Here is a 16,285-nt window from a genome sequence, read left to right as displayed (position 1 = left end):
CCAAACACGACGGCCACCGCTGCCTCACCACCAAGTCATCATGGCCGTTACTGCTTCCGAGACCCGCTGCTGCCACCTCCTCCCTGGCCCTCCTCCCAAGCCCCCGCCTCAGCTCCATCTCCCCAACTCGCACCGTCCTCTCCCCAGTCCGCCACCATTGCCAGCCCCTCCCCGGCCCATGCCGCCTGCTCCCAGTCCCATGCCTCCTCTTCCCAGGCCCAAGCTTCCCCCTCCCAGGCCCGTGCTTCCCCCTCCCAGGCCCATGCCTGCCCCTCCCAGGCCCATGCTTCCCCCCCCCCCCCCCCCCCCCCGGGCCCATGACTCCCCTTCCCGGGTCCATGCTCCTCCCTCCCCCCTTTCCCGGGCCCATGCCTCCCCTTCCCGGGCCCATGCTGCCCCCTCCATAGTCCATTCTGCCCCCACCATGGCCCATGCAGCTCCCTCCATGGCCCTTGCCCCCCCCCAGATCCCACCGCTGCTGGCCCCTCCCTGACCCACCACTGCTTCACCCTCCCCGGCCACTGCCGCGTCCTCCTTGGGATGCCGCCTCACCCTATTCGGTCCACCTCCTCCCTGGTCAGCTGCCACCACTTCCTCCCCAGTCTGCCTCCACCTCCTCCCCCTGCCCACCACCCCCTCCCTGGCCTACCGCCGTCTCCTTGGCCTCCCTACCCCACCGCCGACTCCCTCAACCTCTCCGCCCCGCCACCGCTGGCTGGCCACCTTCTCCTTGGCCCACCCATCCTGCCGCCGTCTCCTCGGCCTCCCCGGCCCGTCACCGCCTCCTCGGCCTCACCAACCCGCCGCCGTCATCTCCTCAGCCTTCCCGACCCGCTGCCGCCTCCTTAGCCTGCCGTTGTCTCCTCGGCCTCACCAGACCACCGCCGTCATCTCCTCAGCGTCCCCGACCCCGCCGCTGACTCATTGGCTTCTCCGGCCTGCTGCTACCTCTTCGGCCGCCTCCTGTCTGGCTTACTGCTGCCCCCTCCTTGGCATCTCCAGCCCGCCGTTGCCTCCTCAATCTCCCGGGCCCGGATGTTAAAATGGGGGCAACTAAGCTGCTCATTTTAGGTGCTTGAACTGAGGTGCGTTAAAATACATTCTTCATCTGGATCTTAATTCTTATTAACACATGATCTTTATCTTTACAGTTGTTGTTTACTTTTGAAATTAATTATTTTTGCAGGAACAGTATCACTGAGCAATGATTGATTTTTAAAAAATCAAATTAAACAAAAGGCAAGATTCCAAGTTTGTTGCTGCTTGCACTGGCATTTGAATTTTTACTACTGCCTCATCATTTTTGCCCCCTCTTCCCAGGCCCATGCTTGACACTTGGTGTATAATTTTGTCACGATAGTGGTTGGTTCTCATTCATAAACATACATTTCCTTCTTGCTGCAGCTTTGCATAGCAAACACTACACCAGCACCATTCAGCCAGATTTTTGGGCATAGTTTATAGTGATCTGAGATGCTCCAAACATTCTTCCAGATGTCTATTTAATCCTGCCTCAAATATGTATCATTAAACTGTTTAATGCTGGTACATGGTTATGTAGTGGTGATATGAGCCATATTTCATTGAGGCGCTAACATTTCATGAGCATGAATTGGACATCTTCTATTCGCATGCAGTATTCTTTGATTATGGTCATACAATTTGGGAATTCATCAAGTCAAGTAATCTGTTGATTGCTTTCTGAACACTGTTTGGAAAAAATAATGAAGTTTGTTGATGTAAACATGGATGAAAGAAACAATATCCAGTCATTCCAACAGAGGGATATCGATGGCTGCGGATGAGGGAGGGTATTCTTAATATATCACTGGATCACAATACTATATAATCAGATATTCGGTTGTACAGGTACCAAAAACTCTTTTACAGCTAATGGGAATGATTAACATGGCTTTAACCAAGAGAATATCTAAGGTGAATTTTAAACTCATATATTATGTCACTAATGCGATTTGGAATGTAAACAAAACTTGCTCATTCACGACGAATTGGTGTTTAACAAACCCTTAAAAAGTCAAAACAATTCGTGCCAGCTCTGTGCACTACCATGTGTTGAACCATTTTGCTTCAAAAGAGAGTTTTTGTGAAGTCGACCATAAAAAGAGGCCATGCACCCATTGACACAAATGCATCAAATTACTCGACAATAGTTCTAATGCATAGAATAATTTTACTTTTGTGTAGATACTGTAAGTGAGAGGAAGTTGGCTGCGGGTTTTTTTTATTGTTGTAAAACTATAACAGATGTTTAGTTCCAAGGACCCTATTATGTTACTTCAACATGGAGACACAGACCAGGATATTTCACCGGTTATAATGGCCTCTTTCAGTAGCTGGGCTGGTGTACTCTGAGCTTCGACTAGCAGTTGATAGGTTACAGCTCTTTTTTTTTGCTTCAAATATTGAGCGCACTTGTTATCTGTCTTTTTTAATTGAATGTTTGCACTCTGAGGGCTATTAAGACAAGTGGTTTTGAAGAGTTCTTTCCTGTCCTTGCCCACCTTAATGCCAAAGAAAGATGATCCGCACGTTCTCTTAATGTTTTGCATTTTATGAAAGAAAGATATAGATAATATTCCTTCATTTATTTCTGACTTTCACAAATAAAGCTGGTAATTATGTTGATTTGTGTTGTGTTAACAGCATCTATTCGCCAGCCTTCTAATGACCCTGGAGCTTCAGAGTTTCCTAATTCTTCTTTGATGGCCTCAATACAGACATTTTAGAACCACACTAAATTGTCTATTTGCAGAATGAAAACCTTGGATATGTAAACAAAATGTCATTCTCATATTAATTAAAATGACTGGTAGCTTTCAGGACACAAAGTGAGCATGTTACGCTTCAGTTATTCAGGGCACAGGTGAGACGCACCTCAAATGTTGTGTGCAGTTTTGGCCTTCTTAAGGAAGGATGGTAATGCGATGGAGGCAGCTCAAAGGAGGTTATGAGATTGATACCTCGAATGGGCAGGTTATCTAAAAGGTTAGATAAACTGGGCTTGTTACCAGTGGAGTTTAGAAGAGTGAGGGGTGACTTGAGTGAATTATGTAAGATCCTGAACGGTATTGAGAAAGTGAATGTGGAAAGGGTGTTTCATCTTGTTGGCAAGTCCAGAACTAGGGGGCACTGTTTTAAGATTAGGGGTCTCACTTTTAGGATAGAGATGAGGGGGCAGTGGTTAGCACTGCTGTCTCACGGTGCTGAGGTCCCAGGTTTGATCCTGGTCCTGGGTCACTGTTTGTGTGGAGTTTACACATTCTCCCCTTGTTTGCGTGGGTTTTGCCCTCGGGGCTGAAAGGCCTGTACTGTGCTGTACTGTTCTATGTTCTATAACCCAAAGATGTGCAGGGTAGGTGGATTGCCCACGCTAAATAGCCCCTTAATTGGAAAAAAATTATTTTAAAAAGATGCAAATTTTTTTCTTTTATTACAAAATATTTTATTCACTTTCTCAATACCGTTCATATAACAAACAAAAGCAGAAGAAAAATCGTACATTATAAATAACCAGCACCCACTCCCCCCCCCCCCCCGCTCCCCAATATTGCCCCCTTCTCCTATCCTGCCTTCCCCATTTTAACCCCCTTCCACCCCCCTGCCACCCTTTTGCTGATCCCTCAATCCTCCTTAAAGAAACAGTAAACGGCTTCCACCGTGAACTCATCAGCCGACTCCCTCAGGATAAACTTGACCTTCTCCGGCCTCAGGAATTCCAGGTGGCTCATCCGCACCTCTGCTTTCGGCAGCACCAAAACATGTGGATGTGATTCGTGGTCTTCCCTGCCCACCGCCCACACCTATCCTCTACCCCCCCCATAAAAACCTACTCATCCGTGTTGCCGTCATATGTGCTGCTCTATGAGTTACTTTAAACTGAATGAGGCTAACCCTCGTACAGGATGAGGACATATTCACCCTCGCATGGCCTCCGACCATGTCCTGGCCTCCACCTCCCCTCCCAGCTCCTCCCACATCTGCTTTATATCAGGGCCCACCAGGGCCCCCTCGCAGTCCATCAACTCCTTTAAACCTCGGATACCTTCTCCTCCCCTATCTCATCTTTTGACAGTACCTTATCTTGCAACCCAGGGGCGGCAGTCCAGGAAAGGACAGCACCTCTCTCCTCACAAAATCCCGGAACTGCAGGTACCTAAAACCGTTGCTCCAGGGCAACTCCTATTCTTCCTCCAGGTCCTCCCGCCTCATGAATCTTCCCCTATAAGCAGATCGCCGAATCGCGCAATCCCTCCCTGCTGCCACCCCTGCAACCTCGCATCCAGCACCCCCCCCCTCACCGCCCACCCCCCCTGTCACAGATTGGTGCCCCCACCGTAGCACCCTCCAATCCCAAAAGCTACCTCCACTGCCCCCACACCCTTAATGTCGACACAACCACTGGGCTCACGGAGCACCTGGCCGGCGAGAACGGCAGAGGCGCTGTCAACACGCCCTTAAGCTCGTTCCCTTTCACAAAGCTGCCTCCATCCGCCCCATGCCGATCCCTTCCCTAGTACCCATTTCCTGTCCATGGCAATGTTCGCCACCCAGTAATAGTTCATCTTGTGCGGCAATGCCAGTCTCCATCGCTCCCGCTCCAGAAAAGTCCTCCTAACCCGTGGGGTCTTCCCCACCCACACAAACCCCTAGATCAGTGCATTGACCTTTTGAAAGAACGCCTTCAGGATGAAGATTGGTTGGTTCTGAAACACGAACAGAAACCTTGGCAGCACCGTCATTTTTACGGTCTGCACCCGTCCTGCTAACAACAATTCCAGCACATCCCACGTCTTAAAGTTCCCCTTCATCTACTCCACCAACCGAGTCAAGTATAGCTTGTGCAGCTGCACCCAGCCCCACATCACCTGGATGCCCAATTATTTAAAACTCACCCCCACTGCTTGAACGGCAGCTATTCTAATCTCTTTCCCTGCCCGCTAGTCTCAATTGGGAACACCTTGGCCACCAATGGGACTAACTGCTCCTCATGCTCCCCACTGCCTCCTCCACTTTCTGGATCGCCTGGCCCTGGGACTCCAGCCTCTGTTTCACTCTCTTGATCCCCGATTTAATCGGTTCCACCACTCTGGCCAAGTCTTCCAGGGCTTCCTTTCTCTGACTGAACTTTGCATTTCAGAAACTCCACTAGCTGCTCAGTTGGCCATTGGGCGGGCAGAACAGCCCCCTCGCTCTCCACCATCTTATTCTCCGGCGTACCACAGAGACTCTCCTATTCCAGCAGCTCTTTTCTTTTCGCCCCACTCATTGTTTGTGGATCCAGCCACCAGCCGCACCAGAGGGGTAACACCTTCAACAGGCACTCCTGCACCTCTTGCCATCAAACACTTCACCTTTTGGGTGTGGAAAAGACCAAAAAATACCGCCTTGAGTGGGAACCATGAAATGTGTGACCACTCATTCCATGGCCGCCACCAGAAGTTGAGAATACTTTTTCTTGAGTGTAGTGCAACTTTAGAACTCGGCGCGATTCTCCGCAAATGCGGCGAGTCGTAAAGGCTGCCGTGAAACTGGCCGTGTTTCACGACAGCCTCCGCGCCCCTTCCCTGGACCCGATTCTGCCCCCCGGGCGGGGATAGCAGCGGGGCCCCGTGAAGCACGGCATCGCGGGCTTAGCGACCGTCACTAAGTCCGCGCGCCAAGCGTCACGCCGGCTGACGCACATGATGACGTCAGCCGCGCACGTGCGGATTGGACGGCTCCAACCCGTGCATGCGCAGGGCCGTCATCTCCCTCGGCCGCCCCGCGGACTGATCCTGCGGGGCGGTGGAGGGAGAAAGAGTGCGTCCATTATGGACCCACTGCCCGCGATCAGTGCCCACCGATCGCGGGCCCATGACCCCCTTGGCACGGCCGTGGTACTGCCGTGCCAATCGGGGCCCTGGATGCCCAGAACGGGCATGTTGCGGCCGTTTTTACGACGGCAGCAAGCAGGTGTGTTTGCTGCCGTAAAAACGGCCGTAAAGGCCTGGGAACTCGGCCCATCGGCCTGGGGAGAATCGCTGTTCGCCGTTAAAAAACGGCGAGCAGCGATTCGTGTCGTGGGGCGGCCGTGGGGGAGGGAGAATAGCGGGAGGGCGTGAAAAATGTCGGGGATGCCCTCCCGCTATTCTCCGACCCGTCGTGAGCAGCGGAGAATCGCGCCCTCTGTATCTCAGAAGACAGTACACGCGGTGTCATTGAATTTTTAAGGTGGAGTTAGATAGATTCTTGTTAGGCAAGGGACTCAAAGATTATTGGGAGTAGATGAAAATGTGGAATTCGAAACACAAACAGATCAGCCATGGTTTTATTGAATGGCAGAGCATTCAGGCTTGAGGAGCCGAATGGCCTAATTCTGTTACAATTTGATATAGAGATTTCTCACAAGTGTTTGTCAATCAGACCAACTGTCGTAGATCTTATTTGTAGCCCATCATGTTGAGTTTTTGTGTTGTAAGAAACATGTTGTGTATGCTATTCATATGATTTTTCTTTTTGAGAATGAACAAAATGAAATCTGTTCACTTAAAATTTCAGCTTAGATTTTAAAGCATTTTAAAATGTTGTTTTAAAAATATTCTTCAACATATGTAAGAGTGCTAATTTGGCTGTTAGATTATTTTAGTTTAAAATGGGTTTATCACAAAAATTAACCATTTTTGATCACAAAGGTTGATTTCAAATGACTGAACTTGACTTTTAAAAAATATTCAGAACCATTTTCTTGTTATGTTGTGTTACAGTAGTTGGTTTGTTCGTAAAACTGTACAAAAATTCAAAAAGCTTTTAAAACATGTCATTCTTGCCCCTGCGGCCAAAAGAATCAACTTAATTTTTAGAGTCTCTCCAGCATGCAAACTAGTGCAATTTATGGAAATGCATCCTGGAGCGTGGTCAGTTTTGGTGGAGTGCAATGTTTTTAAATAAGTGCAAAAGAATGCAGAAACTCTCTTTGCACTGAGTATAATTGGCACTTCAACCGAACTGAAGATTGCAGAGTTTTATGCTGAATTTGGGTGAATTGTGCTGAAAAAAAACAGCACAACTGAGTGCTAATTAGTATTCCTGTGTGTTTAGGGCCTGCAGTTAGGCTTGAACCCCTAACTTTCTGACTCGAGCATTATGCCTGCTACTGGAGAATGAAGCTGACAGAGATTGAGGTGGTTAGGATAGAAGATAGAAAGATTTAATGTTGAGAAGTGATGATAAAGCAGTTAGGGTGTGAAAGAGAAGTATAATACTGAGGGGGTGCAGAGAATTAATTGGATATTAATTGAGTGTATAATTGTACTCCGGAGGTGGGCATTAACTGGGGACTAACTATGTAGTAATCCACGGGAGGCAGGAGTTCCATCACCACACCAATATTTATTTACAATAACGATATTACAGGAGCAGCTACAAACAGTGCTGCTAGCAGTCCAGTCAACTTAAGACTGGCTCACAAAGCCTACACAGGTGATTATATGAGCCCCCTCAATGAGCTATCATTGAGGGAGCTCATACTCCAATTGGCCAACCAATAAAGCCAATTGGAGTTCATTACAAACTATATATAGGATCAGACCAAAACTATGATGATTAGGTGGTGGTGCATGTTTGTGTTTCTATAAATAGACACTTAAAAGACCAAGCTCACTTATACCTTTCATTGCCTGACTGCCTGACTAAAGTGTAACAGAGGGGAAGGACCAAACAGGAGGGGAATTTAAAACATGGGGCACAAACTCAGAATAAGATATCAATCATTTGGGACTTAAATGAGGAGAAATTTTGTCACTCAGCAATGAAAACATTTACATTTGACTATCCCAGAAGGTTGTGGATGCTCCACTGTTGAGTATATTTAAGGCTGAAATGGTCAGATTTTTGGTACCTTGGAACCAAGGGATTTTGAGAGCAATACAGGAAGGTGAAGTTGAGGCAGAAGATCAGCCATGATTGTTTTGAAAGAGCAAGCTTAAGAAGCCGTTTGACCTATACCTGCTAATTATTGTGTACTTCTGTTCCGTTGAAGTAGAGTTGGAGGAAGACAGGATAAGCTCCCTTTTTATGGCACCAGCTACCGTATGCTGTTTAAAATTCCAGTTTGAATATCATTGAATAAGGTGCTTTGCTTCAGTCCTCACAATGGCATACCAGAACTTCGAGAGTCAGGGACAGAGGTGAGTGAAGTGGCCATCACTAGGGGAAGGTGCTGGGGAAACTGAAAGAAGATGGATAAATCACCTGGACCGGATGAAGGAGATTATGGAAGCATTGGTGATCTTTCAGGATTTTTGGAGGCAAGGAGGGTAACACCCCCTGTTTAAGAAGTGAGGGAGACAGAAGACAGGAAATTAGAGGCCAGTTAGCTTAACTTTGGTTACTGATAAGATTTTAGAATCCATTATTCAAGATGAGATTGCGAAGTTCTTAGAAGTGCATGGTGAAATAGGACTGAGTCAGCACGGATTCGTCAAGGGCAGCTCATGCCTGACAAATCTGATAGAATTCTTTGAGGAGGTAACGAGGAAGTTAGACAAAGGAGAACCCGTGGATTTGATCCATTTGGATTTCCAGAAGGCCTTTGACAAAGTGCCGTACAGGAGGCTGATGAATAAGATAAGAGCCTATGGTGTTACAGGCAAGGTACCTGCATGGATAGAGGATTGGCTGACAGGCAGGAGGCAGAGAGTGGGGATAAAGGGGTCTTTTTCAGGATGGCAGCCGGGTCAGTGTTGGGACCACAGCTATTCACAATGTACATTAATGATCTGGAAGAAGGAACTGAGGGCATTGTTGCTAAGTTTGCAGATGATGCAAAGATACGTAGAGTGACAGGTTGTGTTGAGGAAGCAGCGAGGCTGCAGAAGGACCTGGAAAGGCTAGGAGAGTGGGTAAAGATGGAACACAATGTAGAAAAGTCTGAGGTTGTGCATTTTGGTAGGAAGAATAGAGGCATAAACTATTTTCTAAACGGGAAAAGGCTTCAGAAATCAGAAGCACAAAGAGACTTAGGAATCCTAGGTCAGGATTCCCTTAAGATCAACATGCAGGTTCACTTGGCATTTGGGAAGGCAAATGCAATGTAAGCATTCATGTCGAGCGGACTAGGATACAAGAGCCAGGGATGTACTGTTGAGATTGTATAAGGCTCTGGTCAGACCCCATTTGGAATATTGTGAGTAGTTTTGGGCACCACATCTAAGGAAGGATTTGCTGGCCTTGGAGAGTGTACAGAGGAGGTTCACAGCAATCAATCCCGGAATGAAGGACTTGTCATCCGAGGAGCAGTTGAGAACTCTGGGTCTGTACCCAATGGGGTTCAGAGGGATGAGGCGGGATCTCATTGAAACTTACAGTATACTGAGAGGCCTAGATAGAGTGAATGTGGAGAGGATGTTTCCACTTGTACGAGAAACTAGAACTCAACAGCACAGCCTCAGACTGAAGGGTCAATCATTTCAAACAGAGATGAGGAGCAATTTCTTCAGTCGAAGGGTGGTGAAACTGTGCAATTCATTGCCTCAGAAGGCTGTGGAAGCCAATTCACGAGTCTCTTTAAGACAAAGATAGATAATTTCTTGATTAAAAAGGGAATCAGATGTTATGGGGAGAAGGGAGGTGAATGGGATGAGAAACTGATTGAATTGTGGAGCAGACATGATGGGCTGAATGGCCTAATTGTGCTCCAATGTCTCAGTTTTATAGCCTTAAGAAAAATGAACCTCACTCTGTCTAATAAAAGCCTCTATAAACATTGATATTTCGAGAAAAATGTATCTTGTCTTGTAAGAAAAAAACCTTGTAATACTTGTAATCCTGTTACCTTATGTCAGCAAACCTGAAACAACAACATAGACAAAATCTGTTATTGCAGCTTGTTGAAATTGTCATTTCTTCTCAAATGAATGGGGCACCTACTGTGCTGACACCCCTGAGACTTGAAATTCAGTGAAGCATTGATAATGGCCACAGCTGTCGAAGCAATAGATTGCTCTCTGGAAAGGAAAGAACAGGTGCTCATTTCAAATTCAAAGCAGGGTGCCTGTCATTCAGTGTAAGAAAGCAGATAGGTAGTTTATTTTGTGTCAAACCCAGACATTCTTGTTACTAGCCAGAGCCATTTCAATCACATACAAAAGAGATCAGTACTGGTAGATAGGGCATTTCGATATATTTATTACTGCTTTATGGTGTTTTTCCATTGGCGAAGCATTATATGTGATCAAGTAGACAAAGCTGGTCCATGTAAGGCGAGTCATTTTGCCGAAGCATTTTGTCTTGGATTTGGTAGAACAAATGCAAGAAGGCAAAATTTCAAATGATCAATGCAATTTGTACTGCAGGTGAAAAGGGTGCTGATTATTTGGCAAGTTGATTGTGGTTGAGACATCAGGAGCTGGCTGGGTGACAGATGATGGTGCCGGACAGGGAATATACAGTTAATGGTTGGGGAGGCCCTTGAAGCTGGTAATAGCTCAAGCCAGTCCACCCTCCTTTATAGTCGCCTGGCATCACTTAAGCCTTAAGGTAGGTGTACATGATTAAAGTTTTACTTTTATGATGTGTTATTAATTCTTGTGTTTTGCCTCAGTCAATCAGAGGTAGCTTGTCAACCAGTTTGCATCCTTTTCTCCTGCAGTATTGATTGCGAAAGTTTGACATTTGACATTCTTCTGTTTGTCCTGGTGAGTTAAGATGACAAGCTTCAGCAACATGTCTCTGTTTTCAGCAATATTAAAGTTCTGTACTACCAAGTTAGTACTATTTTGCATGACTATTCTGCTTGACTTTTATCTCAGCCAATAATTACTTCCTGAAAATGTGACACATGGGGCTGGATTTAGTCAGGCCCACCAGGGCCTTGCCTTGAGAAATGGCGGATAAGCCCAAGTTCCATGGTGGAGGCCAGATAGCATCGAGTGTCCTTCACATGCTTAAGTGGCCACCGCCAGAACCTCCCCAGGATTCAGGATCCCATTGCTGGAAGACTGGCCTGCCAAGAACTGTGCTTAAAATGGAGGACAGCAACTCTCCATTGCTCATGAGCACCAGAAGAGGCAGCTGCCAGAAACACACCCAATAGCATCTCAGGACAGCTGAGGGAGCCCAGGTTAAAGGTGAATGAGACTAGGATTGCCGATGCAGGGATGTTGGAGGCAAGCGAATGGGGGTGACCTTCAAAGGCCTTCCCCTTTTCCGATGCAGTGTGCCTTGATCAGGCACTGAGTACCTGACAACAAAGAAACCACCCCTCTGGCCGCCTCCCCATGCCATTGCTGTTCAGCTTTTCGAAGGTGCAGAAAAGCTGTTCAGCTCTCATTTAATGCCTGAACGACCACTGAATTGTGGGTTTGGGTGATGTGATATGCTTGTAAGCAATATCATAGATGGCTGCTGGTGCGACCACCAACCAGCAGGTGGCGGCAGTACAGACACACCATGAGGTCTCAAGGCAGTGGTCATGTGACAAGGCACTCCAGTATAAGTGGGGGCACATCCGGTCACAGGCAGATGGTTATAAGACGGACGAATGGACAGCTGTGCCCAGATGTAGTTCCAGTGGAGTACAAAGAAACTGCTTTGTAACAGATCCTTGAGGATCCACCTGAAACTCCAAAGACCTTCAAGCACAGGGTGAAGACCAGCACCAAAACAGAGGCTGCTAAGTCTAAACACAAGCAACTTCATCATCCCGTTGTCAGAACAAGATGAAGAAAGAGGAGAAAACTGGGAGAGCTAGGTCATCCCACTGACAAAAATGGGGCGGCACGGTAGCACAGTGGCTAGCATTACAATGCTAACCACTGTGCTACTGTCCCGTCCCATTTTCGATTCCCGTCTTGGGGCACTGTCTGTGCGGAGTCTGCACGTTCTCACCGTGTCTCCGTGGGCACTCCGGTTTCCTCCCACAGTCCAAAAATGTGCGGGTTAGGTGGATTGGTCGCGCTAAATTGCCCTGTAGTGTCCAAAAGTTAGGTGGGGTTGCTGGGTTACGGAGATGGGATGGAGGTGTCGGCTTAGGTAGGGTGCTCTTTCAGGGGCTAGTGTAGACTTGATGGGCCGAATGGCCTCAATCTGCACTGTAAATTCTATGATCCTATGAAAAAAAGAGACTATGAGGTCATGACTGACCAACCAGAAACAAAGAGATGCAGCAAAAAGAGGAAGAAGGGGAAAAGAAAGAAGCTGGTGATACAAGCGTGGCAATCACGGATGCATGCCTTCCAAAGGCACAGAAGAGGATATGGAGTAAGAGGCTGGCATGTAAACCAGTCTTCGAAAAGGCTGGCAAAAGCCCAAATGATCACACGTGATCCCATGAGGGAGGCACAATGACTGGTGCGAAAGAGACGGACACTGGCCAGGCATATCATGTTTATGGACACCCTATTTAAACTTATTCACACTGTTAGACATATCATGAATGTATAAAGTTAAAATAGCAATGATGGTTGTAAACAACTGTTCATGTTTTCTGAGGAAGGGGGATGTGTAATGCCTGTAAGCAATATCATAGATGGCTGGTGTTGCGACCTCCAACCAGCAGGTGGCAGTACAGACACATAATGCGGTCCCAAGACAGTGGTCATGGTACTCCAATATAAGTGAGGGGACATCCAGTCACAGGCAGATGATTATAAGACATACAAGTGGACGGTCATGCCCAGGGGTAGTTCCAGAGAAGTACAAAGAAACTCCATGATAACTTGCTCTGTAGCCAATTGCTATCTTACCACGTGTGATTCAATAAACATTCAGGTTTGGACAAGACTCATGTCGTTTGGTAGATTCCTTGCTGGACACCGAATGCCGAACACAACAGGTGACAGTTGACTCATTAACGAGCAGCCCCTTCCACCCTCTGACTTAACCAGGGGAGGTTTTCCTGCTGCTGAGAGATTTGCGCGAGACCTCTCTGACGACTATGTGGGCCCAGCTGCCATGGTTTCCACCGCAAGGGGGCTACATTAAATCCAGTCAGTTTAAAATTCTGCAAGTAGAATGGACACAGTAGTAATTTCTTGCTTCGATATGTTTTTCAAAAAATGTCATCCTAAAATTCTCCACACAGTATTACATTAACAGTTATCGGGTATTGTAAAGCATGTCTTGCATTATCACGTTGAAAAAATTGAGCGTGGGTTGGTAGATGGTTGGACTCTTAAGTGATATCAATCTGTCTTTCAAATATTTTGTAATTCTTTTGTTTGCTGCCATCTGCCTGAATATAATTGCATACTTAGAAATGGATTGTATGCATTTTTTTGTAAAGATATGCTGGTTGCTGCATGCCCTTTTAAGGTTGTTTTGATATCAAGTCACTTGAACAGTATAAACTCTGGCATCCTTTCAGTTAATTTATGCATGTTTCAATCAAATGCTAAGAGCTAAATAAAATGCAGAGAAGACGTATACAGAATTACAGTGATCACCAGAGGCTTTGTGGAAAACCTTTTTCGTGGAATAGATATTTTATAAAACTTGAAATTTTAGTTGTGAATTTACTGTTCAGATCAACTTGTGTGATATATAATCTAGATACCAGAATGTGAATGTATGCATTACAGTCTCCAGGACCTGAAGGTTCTAGTGACACTGCCTGCTGTTGCTGAACCCTCTCTAGATCCCTTCCTCCTCAGTGCCCCAGAACGTGGAGGTGAGTTGCTCTTTTGAACTGTGGGAGTCAGAGGTTTTATACATATAATGTCAAGTAGTGCAAGGCACATAGTTACCAGCACTTAAGATGGTACTGCAATTTGGGAAGCGACATCTAGGAGCACAGAAACGCAGCTCTGACTTTTGGTGGTTTTCAGATAAGATTTTAGGATTGAGCCCTATTTAGAATGGGGAGGAGACCCAGAGCCCAAGAAAAGTTGTGGAATCCAGTCTCTGGGAACACTGGGGAAAATCGTGGAATCAGAGAGCCCTGGAACTGCAGTTTAGTGATTCATGTAGACTGAGAAAGTAGTCCTGTCAGGAGAAATCTAGGGTAAAATGTCCTGGAATGGAGGATACCTGTAAATGCAATTTTGGTGCACAGGAGGGCTAACTCTGCAAAGAATAAAACAGAAAATGCTGGAAAAAACTAGCAGGTCTGGCAGCATCTGTGCAGAGAAAAGCAGTTAAAGTTAGTGTTTGCTTTTCATTCTGCCAATATTGATGGGGTTGCTTGATCTTGCAGAATTGATCCACTGAGGCTTAGAAAAATGAGTTTCAGAACTCGAATTATTGTGCATCACTAACTAATTGGATTGGATTTGTTTATTGTCACGTGTACCGAGGTACAGTGAAAAATATTTTTCTGCAAGCAGCTCAACAGATCATTCAGTACATAGAAGAAAAGGGAATTAAACAGAATTCAAGAAAATACATGAGAATACATAATAGGGCAACACAAGATATACAATGTAACTACATAAGCATTGGCATCGGTTGAAACATACAGGGTGTAGTGTTAATGAGTGTTAATTCCTTTCTGAAAGTACTCTTATGCATCAAAAATAGTTCAGAGATATACATAATTATTCTTTTATGATCTTACCACCAGTGGGCAGTATCCCAACCAAAACTTTTGACATCAATTTTGCATTCAAGTGTGTTGAATGTGCTCAAATTTGATTTAACATCAAAATTTCTAATTTGTACTTAATTTGACATCAAATTTGATCACCTGTTCAAAGCTACCCAGTGCACTCAGTAACCTGCATTTGAAAAATACAAGAAAATTAATTACTTAAATAATTTTTTTCATTTTGTCCAAAAGATCATTCTGCTGTACAGTACATGCTTGAGAGTATCGCATGAACCTTATTTGTTCTTAATTCCTTTTAGTCCCAGGATCCATGCTTTCCACCCCCTCCCCCCAGGTCTCAGGCTCTAAACTCTTTCTGCCACTCCCTCCCACCACTTGCTCTCGACCAGCCTCGCCTTCTCCACTCTCGACCTGGCCCCCCCTGCCCTGCTCCAGACCAAACCCACCCCACCTTCCCCCATGCTCTCGACCTGAACCCGCACCCCGCTGTTGACCTGCCCCTCCTCTCGACCTGCCCCCCCACTCTTGACCTGCCACCCCCCCGCTCTTGACCTGCCCTCCCCCCCCCCACTGCTTTTGACCTGACCCTCCTCGACCTGCCCATCCGCTCTCGACCTGCCCCTCCTGTCGACCTGCCCCCCGCTCTCGACCTTCCGCTCTCGACCTGCACTCCTCTGTTGACCTGCCCCTCCTCTCGACCCGCCCCCCCCACGCTTGACCTGCCACCCCCCCGCTCTTGATCTGCCCCCCCCCCGCTCTCGACCTGCCCACCCGCTCTCGACCTGCCCCTCCTGTCGACCTGCCCAACCCCCGCTCTCGACACCCCCACCCCCCCGCTCTCGACGTCCTGCCCCCCGCGCTCTCGACCTGCCCCTCCTCTTAACGTGCCCGCCCGCTCTCGATCTGCCACCCGCTATCGACCTGCCCTCCCCCGCTCTCTACCTGCTCCTCCTCTCAACCTGCCCTCCCCGCTCTCGATCCAGGCAGTGGGAAGGGGAGGATCCTGATGATGTGGTCCTTTTACGTACCAATTGTCATGATATGCAAACATGCAACCAATGAACACTCAGAATAGGACACAATCAATGGGCAGTCAGGACATTCAGAGGTGGCATCTCCACAAGGGGGCATGACATAAACTCTATAAAAGGGATGAGGCACTCACACCCTGCCTCTTTCCACAGACAGACATCTAGAGACTTAGACAGGGTTGATCAGCATCACACCCCAGCACATGGCTTCGAGCCAGCTGGTACAGTTAGACTGAGTTACTACAGTTAGATTAGCAGAGAGTCGAACTAATTTGAGAACTGTGTTAATAGTTCAATAAGCACGTTGAACTCACTTCAGAGTCTGGAGCATCCTTTAGTTAAGACTGCATCAAGTAGCAGCCTGTGTTATCCGAAGCAGCATAACACAACACCATGACATAGGTAGAATGAGGAAAGGGGTTTTGCACAGATAGTTTGAGGAGCTAGGCATTGAAGTAAACAGCAGAGGCTGTCTGGATTATTACCTGAGCCATGTCCAAATTGGCACCTGTACATAAAACTTGAGAGATGAGTACATGGCTCAAACAACTGGTTTGGGAGAAGTGGGTTGGTTCGTGGGGCACTGGCATCAGTTTTGGGGAAAGTAGGACTGTACCATTGGGACGGCCGATGTCTGAACCGTGCTGCCAGAAAAATAGAGGGGGCAATTGTTCTCGAGATGGAATATTTAGACTTACAAAGCAAAAGAATA

At 46.9% G+C, this 16,285-nt stretch overlaps 1 protein-coding gene across 9 annotated transcripts in view; it reads left to right on the top strand.

The window, feature by feature from the left end:
- Positions 1-16,285, top strand: part of erc1b (ELKS/RAB6-interacting/CAST family member 1b) — a 1,169,759-nt gene that overhangs the window by 203,036 nt on the left and 950,438 nt on the right. The gene's annotated exons all lie outside the window — the stretch shown is intronic.

The sequence above is a fragment of the Scyliorhinus canicula genome, chromosome 20, assembly GCF_902713615.1.
Source record: "Scyliorhinus canicula chromosome 20, sScyCan1.1, whole genome shotgun sequence".
NCBI lineage: Eukaryota > Metazoa > Chordata > Chondrichthyes > Carcharhiniformes > Scyliorhinidae > Scyliorhinus > Scyliorhinus canicula.
Note: the sequence above shows the minus strand (reverse complement) of the source record. Positions and strands in the feature narration are given on the sequence as shown.